Source organism: Haemorhous mexicanus, chromosome 25, assembly GCF_027477595.1.
Source record: "Haemorhous mexicanus isolate bHaeMex1 chromosome 25, bHaeMex1.pri, whole genome shotgun sequence".
NCBI lineage: Eukaryota > Metazoa > Chordata > Aves > Passeriformes > Fringillidae > Haemorhous > Haemorhous mexicanus.
In genome coordinates this window covers 4,458,886-4,475,099 of record NC_082365.1, presented here as the reverse complement: position 1 = coordinate 4,475,099, position 16,214 = coordinate 4,458,886, and positions in this window count along the sequence as shown.

Genomic DNA, 16,214 nt, shown 5'->3' with positions numbered 1-16,214 from the left:
AGAACTGGATCCTACAGCACTGGAGTGTCCAGCCCATCCCTGGTGCCAAGTGCAGCCCAAACAGCCTCCTGATGGGAAATGCTGTTTCTCCTGGTTTTATCAGCACAGAAAGTGATGCACAGGGGTTGCACCTCCCTCCTCAACCAGCCAGAGCTGAGGTGAGGTGACAGCCAGGCTTTGGGGTCCATCAGGTCTGTCACTGCTCAGCTCCTTGGGGACAGAAGGGTTAGTTTAAACCAAAATGTTTCTGCTTCCCAAAAATAAGGCTGCTGCCACAAGCATCAAGCAGAGGGGTGGCAAGGAAACCACCAGATGCTGCACTGGTCAGGGACTGGGAGGGTGGGTGGTCTAGATGACTCCTGGGTGATGCATAGAGGCACAGGATGCTTCTCTTCTCCAAGGAGACTTTTAGCAACTGGCCTGGAGGAACAAGTTTTCCTGGTTCCCAGTCTGGTGGTTATATTGCTCTAAGCACATAAACCAGATGTATCAGGCAGGCATTTCAAAGGTCACTCTTGATACCATTGCAGACAACAGGCATTTGGGCCAATCTCAAACTGTTGGTGGGAAATTACATTAAATAACTCTGAGCTCACATAGATGTAATTATACATGGAGAGAGAGGAAAAAAAATCCCTTCTGACTTCTATAAGTAAACCTGAAAACAGAAGACTTAATTATAATAATTGTCTTAATGAGTATAGGTTTTGGGAATACCCAGCTGCTGACTCTGGAATCCTGATTTTAGCAGGATCTGTGAAGAAGGGAGTCAAACAGGAGGATTCATGGAACAAACAGGGGATTTTTTATGCCCAGTAAGGATGACTAAGAGCATCCTACCCTTAGTATCACTGTCACACTTGTTTGTCCTACACAAATTGCAATGACAGGAATTCCCTCTCCTCATGGCCCGAGGTCTAAACCATCAAGGCAAAAGACAAGGAAGGAAGGAGATGTGCCCAAATTTGCCTGGATGTGATGCAGCTATGCAAAATTCTGGATAAAACAGCCACAGGGTCTGCAGGAGTCAGAGAGACCCACACCCAAAGCTTCTCACTGCCTTCTGAGATTTAAACCCAGTTTTGAAAGATCTTTGGATACTTGATTGCCAAGAACCTCTTCAAAAAACATCACTTTCTGTGCAGGCCTTAAGGCAGTGGCCCTGTAATTTCTACTTTCCAGATTTATAGGAATCCCTCAAAATTGATCAAATCTGATTTCTGTGAAAAAACTTCAGTTTCTGCAAGCTACTGCACAAAGGTCCCTGTGCACAGAATGTGTCACTACATGGTCACACTGTCTACAGGTGCTTGGAGTGGGGAGGAAAACTGGGAGATAAAGGTATTTTTTCACAGCAAGATCCTCCAGACTGCAATAAAAATGGCATTTCCATTCCAGCTTTCAGACTTCTATTTGGAATCAAGAAGTGATTCCAAAACTTCTCCTCATTTATCAGGGTTCAGGGTGGCTTGAGACGACCCCAGCAGAAAACCCAGGATGCTGTCCCCCAAATTCTGAAACATCTTTGCACCAGAGATTGCTGAGCACGGGCAAGGGTCTGCATTTAAAAGGAGCCCACCTTGGAGAGGAGCTGGAAAGGCTCGGAAGCCTTGAGGAGCTGATCTGGTTCATTAAGGAGCACTGAAAGAAATGGAGGAGGGGGGAGGAGGAAACCAGAAAACAACAAAGTCTCTGCTTTAAAAGCTGACACCACTTTCAGCCTTTGTGTCGGTGCCGAAGCCTGCCAGGGACAGGGGTGGCTTCTCAGTGGGAAATCAGGACCCCGAGTCTCCAGGAGGATTTTCAGCCTGCAGGAGCTGGGGCAGAACCAGCCCCGGCTCCCTGAACGGCGGCCTTGGCACAAAATGGCCGAGTGTGGCCATTTTCTTCCCTGGGCTTCGTGTCCTCCCAACCTGGCTGGAAAAACAAAAACCCAAACAGACCAAAAAAGAAAAAAAAAATTAAAAATCAAAGCAAAACTAAGGCAAAAGAAGGGTGGAAGGTTTTCAGTAACTCCCCAACATTGCGGGGACCCACAGCGCCAATGGAGCTGCTGATCCGCCGGCAGCGAGGAACCCGCTGGCACAAAAAGCAGAAAACAAACCAAAAACCCATCCTGGACACACCCTGTGCCACGGGAAAGCAATAAAAAATGACATTTGCCAAACTAGCCATGAAGACAAGTTGTTTATAACTTCTCCCAGGCCAGGCAAACCTCTCAGCAAAGCAAGGCCAACCACCTTCGCAAACACCCCATCCTAAAGTCAATATGAAATATCACACTTTGAAACAATTAATCAAAGACACGATGAATAGGGAAAGAGAAATGGAAGTAAAAATATTTACAGTTCAATGCTGCAACAGCCTGTGTCTCTCAGCAATGCTTTTACTCCACACACTTTTAATGACATAGGGAACATTTCACATCAATTTTGTCATCGCATTTATTATAAAACAATTAGCAGGTATCTTTATAAACAGCTGCTCATCTCTTAGGGGTTGTCTTGAGTCCTATCAGATGTTTCTAAACATCTGGATCATTATTATGAATCTGATATTGTTATCTATAATGCAGGCATCTGTAACCTGCTTTTTATATGACTTATCTTTCATTAACCCTTCCTAAATGCATTATTAAAGGTGACAATAAAGGTAATGCTTTTTCTAAATATTTGCGTATTTTCTTTGTAAATTTGTATATACCTCACCCTCTCCTGAAGCAAAAAAAAGTCCCAGAATTTTTGGCACAAAAGATAGCCGCTACTGATATTTCACAGCTTAATTTCATTAAATACTAAAAATAAGAGGAAAAAAATAACCTTCAGGCTTATTTTTACCTGTTCTGCATTCAATTCTGTTGGCTAACTCAAAAATCAAAAGAAAAACCATTTTTTTTCTGTAATACTCTATAAAACTGTTCTATTAATACAGTTAACCTTCTCAATGTTGAGTTCATAAGCTGCTCATGAAAGGTGTGCAGGTAATGTCCACCTCTAATGCAGATTTGGACCAAAACATTACATTTGCACCGTGAAGCACCCGCCCAGCGCCCGCCCGTGCAGCCCCGGCGCCGGGACCACCGTGGCCCTGCCATTCTCTCTATTGTCTGTTTGCAAACAAGCCGAGGGGATATGGAGGCAAATCAAATACCTTTCTGTGCAAGGAAAGCCATTTCACCTCTTTCTGCTCTCCTTCCCAGCTCCGCTCTGCTTCTCTCCACATGTCTGGAAAGCCACTCAAGGAACAGCAGGACGATCATGCCAGCACCTTATCAGAGCCTGATCCCCCCCGTGCCACGGGGCAGGGATCCGCTCCTCAGAGTGTCCACGAACAAAGTGACGTGGCTACTAACGCCAAGACATCCAGGCTACTGAAGGAAATGCAGAATCACTTAAAAAAAAAAAAAAATCACTTTTATTTGGCGCATGTTCTGGTGTTTTTGCCCTGCTTCTGTGCAAAATTTTACAGTAACGCCACCAAGTTGCTTTAAACTTTCAAGGCGTGTTCCTGTTGATGGTGTTTCTGTTGTGTATCACACCTTAACGTGTGCAGGATACACAAAGAGTGCAGTAAACAGCTTGTGAGCACAGTACAGCTCCAGCCTTGGGAGAAAAGCAAGGGCTTAAAAAGCCAAGAACAGCTATTGCTTTAAATATTTAAATTAAGATGTTTTTATTCCTGAGATGAAAACTTTCAAGGCAAGAAGGCAATAAACAAAAAAATCCCTAAAAAATATCCTCCGGATTACATCAGCTAAATCCAGGCAGTGCCAGCTCAGTGGAAAGGTCAGATCCCGTATGCACCAAAAACAAGAGGACACACAAGAGGTTAAAACGCTACCGTCCGGCAATGACCGGCTCTGGTCATACCAAGCCGATGTGTAAAACCATCCGCCCGTCCAAAAACAAATTAAGACAACAGTGCTCTCTGGTACTTTCTAAATCCAGAAGAAAGGAGGGCTGTTTTATTGAATATAGCGAACAAACCTTTCCGTCCGGCTATTCCGTGCAGCCCCGCGGCTCTGCGTGCACCGAGTAGCCCTTATGCTGCTCATACAAAAGCTCAGTTTGGCAATTCCAGGCATTTTCAGTGCTCAACATACGCCAAAACTACCCACTCTCTGCCTCTGCCTTTGGTCTCATTCCAAAATGTCCTTTTTTTTTTTTTTTTCTCTTTTTTTTTTTTTCCTTTCCCTTTCTCTCTCTTGCTACAGCCGGTGCCACGTAGAGACGGGAGAGTTGGGCTCGGACATGGCCGCAGCCTCCAAAAAAGAGCCAAGTCCCAGCGTCCCGGCTTCCCCCTTCCAGACGGGAAACAAAATGGCCATGGAGCAGCCATTTTGTTTGCTGCGGGATGGGAGGGAGAAGGGAAGGGAGGGGAGACGCAGGCCAGGCGGGAAGGATGAGGGGGGAGAGGGGAGGGCGTCGATTCGGCAGGAACCCAAAAGCTCCGCAGCCATGCCCGGGCGCGTCCTCCTTCCTCCTGCCGGCCCCGTCCAGTCCCACAGCCGGACTGAGCCGCAGGGATGGACACAGGGCTGGTTTTCCAGCCCTCCCAAGCTGGTTGAGCCCGAGTTGCCCGGGCTGATGTGGGTGACACTTCCCTCCCTGGGCCAGGCTGGCACCTCCATGCCGCCCGCGGGGTCCGGCCCGGCTGCTGCCGGGCTCTGCGAGAGCTCCCGAAGGGAGCCGGGCAGGAGAACGGAAACCAACGCAGTAACGTCCAACTCCTGAACTTCCCTGGGCAGGAAATGGTGTAAATAACACCCGCAGAGAGGGGGAGAGGAACCCGCCTTGGGGACAGCGTGGCCTCCACAGCCCGGATCCCAACGGCACCCGCGGGAACAGCAATCCCAGCTCTCCTTGCTCGCTCTCGCTCTCGCTCCCGTCAGCACGAGCCTGCCTCGGAAACTGAGGCTCTCTCCAGCAGGACCTTGTGCCCACAAAAAGCCTCATGAGCTCCATGACTTTTCCTTGGTGTCCTTCCACGGAGCAGCACCACAGCTGCCCATCCCACAGCTTGAGGAGCTGGAGACGCCTCTCACTGGACTCTCTTCTCCCAAAAGCACAGGGCTGAAGTCCCAGGTACATCCAACGAGACACACAGACGAATCCCACCCTCCACCACGGGTGTATGTTCCTCCAAATCCTCACCAAAACCAATGACAGGTGTTTAGAGCAAGGCAAACACCTCTCAAATCTGTCTGGGAGTACCCAGCATGGGAAGACCCTTAGGAGGAACAAATCAAACTGCCCCTGGGCTTTCTGCTTCTGTAGATGGGACAAGCTGTGAAAATCAGAAATGTTCCAAGATGTAGGACTGGTGAGATCTCCCTATCAGAAGTCCTCTCCCTTAAGGATGCAGGGAACTGGAAATGCCAAAACCCAGCACAGCTGTGAAGCTGTTACAGGACCTGTAGGAAAATCCTGTAAGAAAGGTTGTCAGTAGGATGAGGCACTTTGTGCCATATTTACATGGGATAAATTTAAGCACAGGAGGCTGGACCTACTCAGCTTTCTCGAGTCAGTGGGGATGGTAATTTCTCTGCAGAGTAATTCAGAGCTGAAGCATAATGGCAATATCTTGAATTAGCCTGTGAAAAAAGTTAAACCTTTAGATTTTTTTAATAACCACTATTCCTCACTGCAATTTCTGGCAAAGCAACCTAAGATCTCCAGGTGAAAATTGCTACGGATTTATTAGTAATTTGTTGTGATTGATTAGGCTTATTAAAATGTCCCTAAAAATAAGTATCAACTGTAACAAACTCCACTGAGAGCCTGCTCAGGATATCCTGATTTCTGGTATGGGTTTGATGTGGAGCCATGTGACCCCAGAGGTAGGTTTGTGCCCTTTGTATTAACCTCAGAGTCTGGGAATTTTGAAGGAATTTGAGAGATCCAAGTCTGGTTTATTTTACTAGGCTTGGAGAAGACAAGGCTTGCTTGAAAACACCTGTGCATGGAGAGAGTAGTGCATTTCTTGTGTAATACTGTTCCAGGAAAACCAGCAAGACAGGTTGGAGAATGATGATCAAAAGGCTCTAGATGTGCAGAGGAACAGATCAAGAATGGCCACATGCAGCATGTCAGGCTGAAGCTAAGAGTGAACACCAATTTCAGCTGCTCTGGCACCCAATATTCTCTTCTAGAAACCCCCAACAACCTGAGGAGCTCTGTCTTTACCCTTATTCAGAGTGAAAAGGAGCAGAGCAGGATGAGACATTTACAAGACACATTTGGGGTGTTTTGCCTTTCCCAGTAACAGCTCCCCTACATCAGCAGCACCTTCCTGGTGGTCCTGAGATGGAGAAATACAGAACTGGGGACATTCAGGGGCTGGGGCTGCTCAGTCTATCAACAGCACCAGAGCTGCATGTAGCCCCTCAGCACTAGTTGGTTATTCAACAAATCTTACTCAAATGAGGGTGCAGGGGGGAAAGATGGGAATACAGAGAACAAGAAATGGGGATGTTTGGGAGCTGATGCAGGGGAGAGAGTCTGATGCATCAGCAAGAGAGTGAGACCAGGAATGCACAGGTTTTGTGGACCTGGGAGGGAGCTGAGATGGTTTGTGTCAGGAGAGGGAGGTGTGAACATGATTAAAATGCTGGAGCTTCACAAAGGACAAGGGAGGAGTTGCTGAGCAGGGATATTTTTGTAGCCTCCAATCTGGGCTGCTGTGGGCTCAGCAAACTGGTGGTGGATTAAGCTGTGGTCATGAAAGGAGTCCCTCCTACAGGACAGGCCACTTGCTTTGGTGCCTTCTGCTTCTGTGACCTCACCAGGTCCCTCATTCCAGGCACTCCCTTGACATTCCAGCGTTGAGCAGGGCTGTGGCTGCCTGGGCTGCTTGGAAGCCAGCAGACTGATAAGGCACATGGCCCCACAATGAATCCCTGGGAGATTCTCCTCCTCAGGGATGGATCCCTGCACGCAGGAGTTGGTTCTCATTCCTCTGCACACACATCCTTGCTGCTGAGAACTGTCATTTGAGAGTAGGCACAGAGAGCCTCCAGGTCAGAGCTGGGTGGAGAGAGCAAGCTTCTCCTTTCTCTTTGGGATCAGGGCTCATGAGAAAGGGTCTGTGGTGTTGTCATGGGTCTGGCAAGCCAAAGAACTCTACCCTTGTGCTTCAGCTCAGGGTTTTTTCCAACCACGCTGCAAAGCTGTGTAAATCAGCTGTTCATCATCATGTGTTGGAGTTGAAGGGCTTCCTCAGCATCAAAGTTTCCCCTCTGGCTGTTTGTCTGATTCTCTTCAGGAATTATCCCTCTGGTCTGATCCCATCCCAGCGAGCCTGTACAAACACAGCCCCACTGCCATTCCTTGTGTGCTCTCTCCTCCCCACACTGGCCATTTGCTCATGAAATTTAGAGTAGATGAAGATGTGAGTGAAAAGCCAAGGTGGTGAGAAAAACTTTCCTTGAAAATGAGGAGAAGTGGTTTTGTTTTCATTCCTTAGTTGGTGCATGTGAGTGAAGCAAATTGCCTCCTCTGAGTATGTGGATGGATTCAGTTCTTCTCAGGTTTGATCAGGGGTACCTTCCCTCTCTGGGCCTGAGCACTGTCTTGGGAGTTTTTAGGACTCCTCCATTTCTGTCTGGAGTAAATTATGTGCATAAGGCAGCAGCAGTCACACAAAATCATTTGGGACAGAAAAACCCAGACTTAACAGCTGCATTGCTAAGCTTCTGCATCCAGTCTTAGTAAGTCACTTTGCCTGTTTCCTCCTTTGGGAGACAGGTATTCCCTACCTGGGATGCTGAGAAGGTTATTAGTTAATGTACTAATTACCTGAATGTGCTTTGAACAATAGAATTGCTCGAGGCAGTGGATCTCATGGAGGTCTGAGTCTAACACTGGTTTTAACAAGGTTGGGCTCCCAGTTCTTATCAGCTGGGACACCTTGCCCCTGGCCAGGGAGGGAAGAATTGAACTCCAGTGCATTACTCATACTGTTGGCACTCCTGAAGCACAAAGTCCATCCAAGCTCCTTCCTGCTCCCACCATGGATGAAGATGGAGCTGCCACATCACAGACCGAGGTCTGGGGCTCCAGACCCACGAAACACAGAAAAACCCCAAGCCAGGGTTTTGACAACACTGCTGACCTCTTTAGTACGTGCCCAGCAGTCTGTTTGTGACCCACATCTCACCCTGCTCTGGAGCTCTGCTCACACCCAGAGCAGCTTCTCCTCTCTCCCAGCAGCTGGATGGTGGCAGAGAACTCTCTGAAGTGAGAGATGGCTTCTCTATCCATCTCACTGGGACCCATCCCAGGCTGGATCTGGAGCTGCAGCTGCCACAAATCCTGCAAGCCAAACCAGTTGAGGCTTTGGCCAGTCCTGAGCTCATCCAAAAGCCATTTTGTGCAGCTTCAGGCACCTAATGTTGTCTGTTGAGGCAACTGAACAGGGAAGTCAAAACCCACAGTGGAGATTTTAACCCATGAAAGGTTCCAATGGAGATGTAACCACTGGAGCTGATGAAGGTTCTTTGCCTTGAATTCATGTTTGGGATGAATAAAACAATCCTGCTCAACCCTGCACTGCCTCAGGGTGCCAAAGTTACCCCTTAAGAGTGACACTGTCCCCAGGCCTGGGGGTGCTGGAGGGAGAGAAATTGTGACAATTCAGATTACTCAGGAAACTGAGTTTGTTTCCCAAACATGAAACTAAATTCTCCTTCCACACCAGCTCTGCAAGCTCTGAAACCCTGCAGGTTTAGCTGGTTCCTCCCCATCTGGAACAGAAAATGTCACAGTTATTTCTTCTGTGTCACATTACACAATGCAAAGACCAAATGGAAAGAAGCTGAAAATCATAATTAGGCAAGCAAGAACCTACAGTCTGAAAATTTCATCCCTCTTTAGTCTAGTCTGAGGCAGGTATTGTATGAGACTCTGAAGAGCTGAGTTTTTAGAGCTGCATTTTCAGAACTGAACTGCTTCTGAAAGCAGGGCCCCTAAAATAAGCAAGATTAGCAAATGTTCCCACCTCCAGCAGTTCTGACGATGACACCAACAGACAGATTTTCATCACCCTTTTGGCTGAGCCCTTCTGCAACTGTGGACATATTTTCTACAGGCAAAATCCTTTCTAAAACTCCCCCTTTGCAACATAGAAACTGTACAGATTCCTAACTGCAGCCAAGTTTGACCACAGATCCAGCTCTCAGCCCTCTCTGTGGATGCAAAAATGCTTTGGAGAAACAATATCAATATGGCTTTGCTAATTGATGGTCTTGTGCTGGCTTTGACCCATCAGCTGATTGACCATCCTCAACTGTCATTTCCTAAACCCATTTTTCTTCTGCTTGTTTATCTTCCCCAGCCTTGTTTGCACACAGACACCACCCAAAAAACCTCTGTCCAGGGATTGGGATTTGTCACTCCTATTTCAGTAGCAGCAGAGCACAGAACAATGTAAGGCCTATGCAAACAAGTACTGCTGTTTTCTTTTGCTTTTCATTTATTCCTCATGGTAAATCAGTGCATTCCAAACCAAACAAAAATCAGAAGATTTAGGAGCCAAAGAGCAGCCCAGGACAGGTTGCATTTAGAAATGAAGCAACAAGTAGCCCTTGAAAGCAAATGAAATGTTTAACCTGTGCTGCATTCCTGAGATTGTTCCTGGCTGTAATGACACTTTGGCACGAGCTCAGGTGCCTGGATCCCTGAACACCACACATGGGGGAGGACTGGGCTGTGCATGTGAACTCCCCTGGGTAGGGACCACCTTCATCTTCACGTGGACACCACTTGGTGGGACAGATCCCCAGGACACTCCAGTGACCACCAGTAAGAGCTACTTCAGTGGAGGTCAACCCTGTTTGGGTATAGAGGACACCAGGACAGGGAATTGTAACCCTGAGTTTTGTCCCAACTCTGTCACCAACCTGGACCTTTCAGAAGACCCTAAAGGACCATGCAAACTTCAGCCACTGCACTACAAAAAAACCCCATTGACCCACACACCAGCTCCTCTTTTGATTTCCTTTCAGCCCAGGCTGGTGCATTCCCTGACATTTGTAACCCACTGCAGGGCTGTTGTGTTTTTTGCATAGTTGGACAAAATTGCCAAGGAAAAGAAGCTGAAATGAGCCCTGAGGATCCTGCACAGCACCGATCAGCTTTCCCAGTGATCTCACAGAGCAGGACTGAGAGCTCAGTCCCTCCCCTGACCATGAGAGGCCCCGTGTGTCCTGTGCTCAGCATCCCCTGGGATGAACGAGGCTTTGAAGCCAGGCAGCCAAACATAATCCACCTTTACCTGCTTGTGGCGCAGCTGAGCTGGGATGAGCAGGCAGAGTCTGGAAAGCTGAGCTTATCTGTGTGTCACAGCAATCCCTCTGAACTGCTCCAAGCCCTTGGGAGCAGCCACCCTCCCTCCTGCCAGAGCAGCAGCTTTTCCTGGAGGCCAGGCTCCATCCGAACGAGACACCCAAGGCCAAGGGAGGCTGGCACAAAGGCAGGCTGGCAGGAATTCCTGCACTGGAGGCCCTGCTGCCTCCCAAAAAATCAACCTCCGACACCACCTGCCCCGTCAGGCTCAAAAACGCCCCATGAGGCTCAAGCACATGGCAAAAAAAAGGACAAAGGGAGGAAAAAAAGGGCTGTGTGCTGCTGTTTGGGATCGTGGCCGTGCTGGCTGCAGCTCCCCCAGGGCTGCCCCAGCCCGTGGGGAGAGGAGCAGGCGCTGCCCGGGCTCAGAGCGAGCCTTGATCCCCTCCCACCCCGAGCGGCCGTGGCAGAGAGGGATGGACAGAGTGCCCCAGAGGCAGCAGCCTGCAGTGGGGCCGTGGCAGGGATGGACAGAGTGCCCCAGAGGCAGCAGCCTGCAGTGGGGCTGTGGCAGGGATGGACAGAGTGCCCCAGAGGCAGCAGCCTGCAGTGGGGCAGACAGGGATGGACACAGTGCCCCAGAGGCAGCAGCCTGCAGTGGGGCAGAGAGGGATGGACACAGTGCCCCAGAGGCAGCAGCCTGCAGTGGGGCTGTGGCAGGGATGGACAGAGTGCCCCAGAGGCAGCAGCCTGCAGTGGGGCATGTGAGGCTGATGCACAAGGATGAACAGATGGGTTATTACACAGGGAGAAATCATATCCAGATTCACCAGCTGCAGGATTTCCTCCTGGGCCCTAAAGTACAGGAAGCCCATACCTGCTTGCTTATCCTCTCTCTGTTCATTAGGCCCTCCCCTGCCCTGGGAGCAGCAGCTCCACTAATCCCCTGGGCAGGGGAGGGCCGGGACTGCAAAGCTGAGATCCAGGTGGGAGCTCCCACCGCGCCCAGGCACGGCTGGACCAGCCCTGGCTCAGGGGCAGATCCTGCACAGCCAGGCTCCATCAGCTCAGCTCTCCCTGCTCTGTGAGTTTGTAGCCAGGCTCTTCTTTTGCTGCTGCCTCTCTGAAGTGCCAGGAAGATTTCAGGGTCAGCAAGGTCAACAGCAAAGACTGTGGGGTTTGACACATCATTCACTGCGTGTCTCCTCATCTCTGCTGAGATGCAGCAGCCCCTAGGGTGGGGTTTGGTGTGTGCTCACAGCATGTGGCTGTTGGGGACAGGGAGAGAAGGAAGTTTTGTGGATTTAAAACAGCAGAAGCAATTCCCCACCACGCTGTGGGATGACTGGCCAGACTGAAATGGGAGGCAATGTTGGAAACCTCATCTGTATTATATCTAAACACTGAAACATGCCAAGTGGATGGGTTTCATCACCTGCTTGGATTTTGTGCAGTGCCACCTTGGAGGAAGGATCAAAACCTTCCTTTTGTCCATGTCCCTCTGCATTCATCCCAGCTCTCTTCAGAGGCAGCAAAGTCTCCCAACACACAGGAGCTGGAGGGATGGTCCCAGGCATCCTCCCTGTGGGGCTGCTCAGCTCCAGGGGTCTTAGCCCAATCCTCCTCCCACAAACTGGAGCTCTGGGAGCAGATGTGCAGACACTAAAGCTATAAATCACACTGGCATCAGCAGCTGCCCTGACTTTTGCTGGAGTCTCTGTGAGGAGTTTCCCGCTCGGAAAACTCTATAACCCAACTTGTTGCTCTGAGTTAGGGTTTTGGGACCTTCTCTCCTTGCATGCCCAGGGTGCCTCCACTACCAGCCTGAGCTCACCTTTCTGTTGTCAGAATTGCTGCAAGCAAATTAGGCTGCTCCCACCCTTGTGCCTGCTCCCACCCTTGTCCCTGCTCCCCATCCACATTCACCCTGGCTCACGTGCCGGGATGCCACATGCTGCCCCACGACCTCCCTTTCCCTCATCAGAGCTGATGCCCAGTGCCAGGCAAACCCAGACTGAAGGATGGGAGAACCTGAACTCCTGGTGTTACTCCCAGAAGCTCCCAGGCCTTGCAAAGCTGCTTCAGGTGTTCACACCTGGCAATAAAACATCAGCATGGACCCTCCCGTGAGTCCACACCGGACCCAAGATGGAGATAAGGGTGGCTGTGCCCGCCCTGCAGACCCCTCAAGCTATGGGGAAGAGGAAGAGGAGGAAGGAGGAGGAAGAAGCACAGTGTTGTGGTCTTTCAGATGAAGAGAAACCTGCTGCCCAGCCCTGCAGGAGCCAGGGATGCAAGGCCACCTCCCTTGGGCTGGGCCTGCCAAGCCCAGCAGGGTGGTGATGCTGGCAGCAACCACAGAGGGGAAAAGCACTGCTGGGGGAAAACCCTGGTGTGGGAATGAGCAGGAGAGGTTCAGTGAAGCCACCCCCGGGGTGATATTTGGTTGCCATCACCTCAGCAACACAGCCCCCACCCCTCTGACTGCGCAGACCTCGCCTCACACTGTGTTGGTTGTGTCCTTTGCTGGGCTACTTTTACATTTCCTGTGGCCTGGACTATCTGGAGAGCAGCCTTAGCATGCCAAACCCTGCGTGTCTCGTGGGCTTTCCAGCTGCAGAGCCAGACAGCACAGCTCAGTGCCCATGAGCAGCCCTACAATAACAAACTGGTCACCTCCCGTGTCCTCCCAGACCTCACCTCTCGCAGCAGCCAATTCTCACCAAAGTTAAACAGTAGCTACAAGCACCTCCAACATAAAAAAACAGTACCACAGAAAAAAAGGTAGAGAGAAATTAGGAGCTGAGAGAGGTGGCAGAGAGAGAAAAACACTGCAGGGAGAAAAAGAAATGGTATTGATTCTTCTGAGGCCCAGCTGTGGGGTGGTACAGAGTTGGTGAAGCCCTCTGTACCACTCCACAGCTGGCTGTGCTTGGACACCATGAAGTCTGGCTGTGCTTGGACACCATGTCCCCCATGGAGCCTGCCAGCATCAGCTCTCCCTTGGATGGGCTTCTGCAAGGATCTCATGAAACTTGTACCCCCAAATCCCTTGGAACAATTAGTGGAAAGGCTGAGGGTAGAGCCCACTGAGCTCAAATTAGTCTCATTGCTTTTTACCCCTTCTTTCCCCACCAGAAGTGGTTCCTGGAGTGGTGAAGCTGCTTACACGGATGGTCCAGCATGGGGGAACCTTTCCCCCTCAGGTCTGGCCTGTGGAGACACAGAGCTCAGCATTTTCTGCAGCTGTAAATCAGACAATTCTCACCGATACAAATTTTGCTGTGAGTTGTATGAGATTAAAAAAAAAAAAAAAAAAGAGGAAAAAGAAAAAAGGAAATCACAATTCAAACTCTGCCTTGGCCAAACTTGGTCCTTTAAAGGAAAGGAAATTACCCAGAGCCACCCTCGAGAAACCTGGGGGCCTGATCCTGCTGTGAGGAATGTCTCTGCAAATCCAGAGTGGCTCTGCTGCCTGCTGGGGGTTACAGCAGCTGAACGAGGCTCCAGCCTCAGAGCAAAGCTCCTGGTCTCCTGCCAGGAGATGGAGCAGAGCTCACACCAGAGCAGCCTGAGAGCAAACTGGGGATTCAGAGGCAATAAACAGCAGAAAGATCTGACTCCCCCTTTCAAGAATTCACCCTTTCTGCTGAGCCATGTTCTGGAAGCATGAGCCCTGTTTTGCTGTGAGCTGTGGAATAAAACAGCTGTGTCCCTTGGCTGCATGGCTCTTCCAGGGGTGCCAGATGTTTTGTTTAGGACACGTCAGAAGAGCCTTGCTTGAGTTCAGACTTTTTTTCCTCTCAGGCTGCTTGCAGGAGCTTCAGTGGGGTTTGGGGTTTTTTTTAATATTTGTTCTCCATCAGATTTCACAGGAAAGCAATAGGGTTTGGGAACAAATTGGGAAAGGTCTGGTTTCACCCCAGCCCCTCTTTGTATAAATAATCTGCAAGGGAAAAGCTGCAATGATGAACAAAACACTTGTGCTGCCTTTTCACTGAAATTAAGGGTCTGGATGTAACCCACTGTGTCCATGTGCTCTGCTGAAGAGACCATCCTGGCACATTCTGGGGGTCAGACCAAATGCCTGACCACCCCCAGCTCCCACAACGTGGGAATTTCAGCTGCCAGACCAGCCATGGGGTATTGTGGAAACAGCACAAGCAAGGTCCAGGACGGGACCCCAGAGTCCCAGACACCAAACCAGGGTGCCAAGGCCACAGAGCTCCCTGCAGGGTCAGGAATATGTGAAATGCCCAGGACACCATCTCTGGGAGGCTGTCACCATCCTGGGGGGAAAGGCAGTTTTGGGAATGTCCCCAGAGCAGGGCTGATACAGCCAGTGCAGGCTGCTGGGTCACAGAGGCACAGAAGGGCTGCAGCATTTGGGTGCTTTGTGGCCAGTTTGAAGATTTTACTGTAGGGCCATGCGTTGCTCACTGAAAAAGGGGTTTTTTCAGAGAAAGGAGGAGGAGCGGGGAGGCTGGGCAGCCGGGAAGAGGAGGAAGAATTTGGTGAAGGAGGAGGGGTGGCTTTCATGGCTCTGAGCGCCTGCCGAGTGCGCGGCAGCCAGGAAGGAGCACCCTGCCCTGCAAACAAGCTGCTTTTGTTGTGTCCCAGCCAGGCCTAAATTAAGTTTGACAGAAAGAGGGCATATTCCCCCACGCTGGGGCAAGCCCCGGGCTCGGGTAGGGCTGGGCCACCCTGCGGAGCCTCGGCCGTGCCAAACCTCGGCCCGGTGCGAGGCGCGAACCTGCACGAGGCCGGAGGAGCCGCACGGCCCGGGAACATCCCGAGCCTTCGCAGGGCTTCCTCCAGCAGAGGCTGGGAACATCCCGAGCCTTCGCAGGGCTTCCTCCAGCAGAGGCTGGGAACATCCCGAGCCTTCGCAGGGCTTCCTCCAGCAGAGGCTGGGAACATCCCGAGCCTTCGCAGGGCTTCCTCCAGCAGAGGCTGGGAACATCCCGAGCCTTCGCAGGGCTTCCTCCAGCAGCACCCGGCCCAGCCCCGAGGCCGCCGTGGCTCCAGGAAAAGCCGCCTCCGGAGCGCCCCGTCCCGCCCCGCTGCCGGGCATCTCCCAGCCCCGCGCCCGCCCGGGCACGCCGTGCCAGCGTGGGGAACCAGCCAGCTTCTAAACAGTTAATGCTGACAAAACCAGGCGGTTTGAGTTCCCTCCTTCCCAGACCGCTCCTGGTGGAACTCACCCCCTTCAAATGAAATTAAATAAAATTCTCCTCCTGCTCTGACCTCGCCCCGGTGTCCTCCCCGCTGTCCTCTCGTCCTCCCTGTCCGTGCATCCGCTCTTGCCGTGCCCCCACCCTGCGCTGGTGCTGCCGGGAGTGCCCGTGCCCAGCGTCTCCCACCACGTTTGCTCTGGCTGCCATGTTGAATGGCAAATCCGACATGATTCGACACATTCTCCCCCATCGGTGGTGCCCGGTGGGGAACTAAAGAGGCACCCAGGTGACAACGCCCAGCTCCGGGTGGCTCTTGGGGATGTCCCGGGTGGTGGGGCGAGGGCAGGGAGAGAAATCACCCTCCAGTTCTTCTCCAAAGGCTGCACGTAGGGACCTGACTATCTGCTATACATCCCTCTCTAGGAGACCGATTAAAGTCGGGTGTTTTAGCACCAAGGGCCAGAGGACTCGGCGGGAAGGGATTTTGGGGAGAAGGCAGGTTACAGCAACAACAAAGCAACGGAGCAACTGGAGGAACAAAACGTTATTTCAAATCAAAGGCAAAAAAACCCCAACCGCACGGACAAAAAAAAAAAAAAAAAAAAAAAAAAAACCAACCAAAATTAAGAGTGAGGTTCGATTTCGTACCAAGGCAGCAAGAGAGACGCACCGTGGAAGAGAGTGGTTTTGTTGTTGAGTAGTGGCTGGATTTAGCTCCGCTTATCCGGACAATCATCGGGGAAGGATCCTTTTC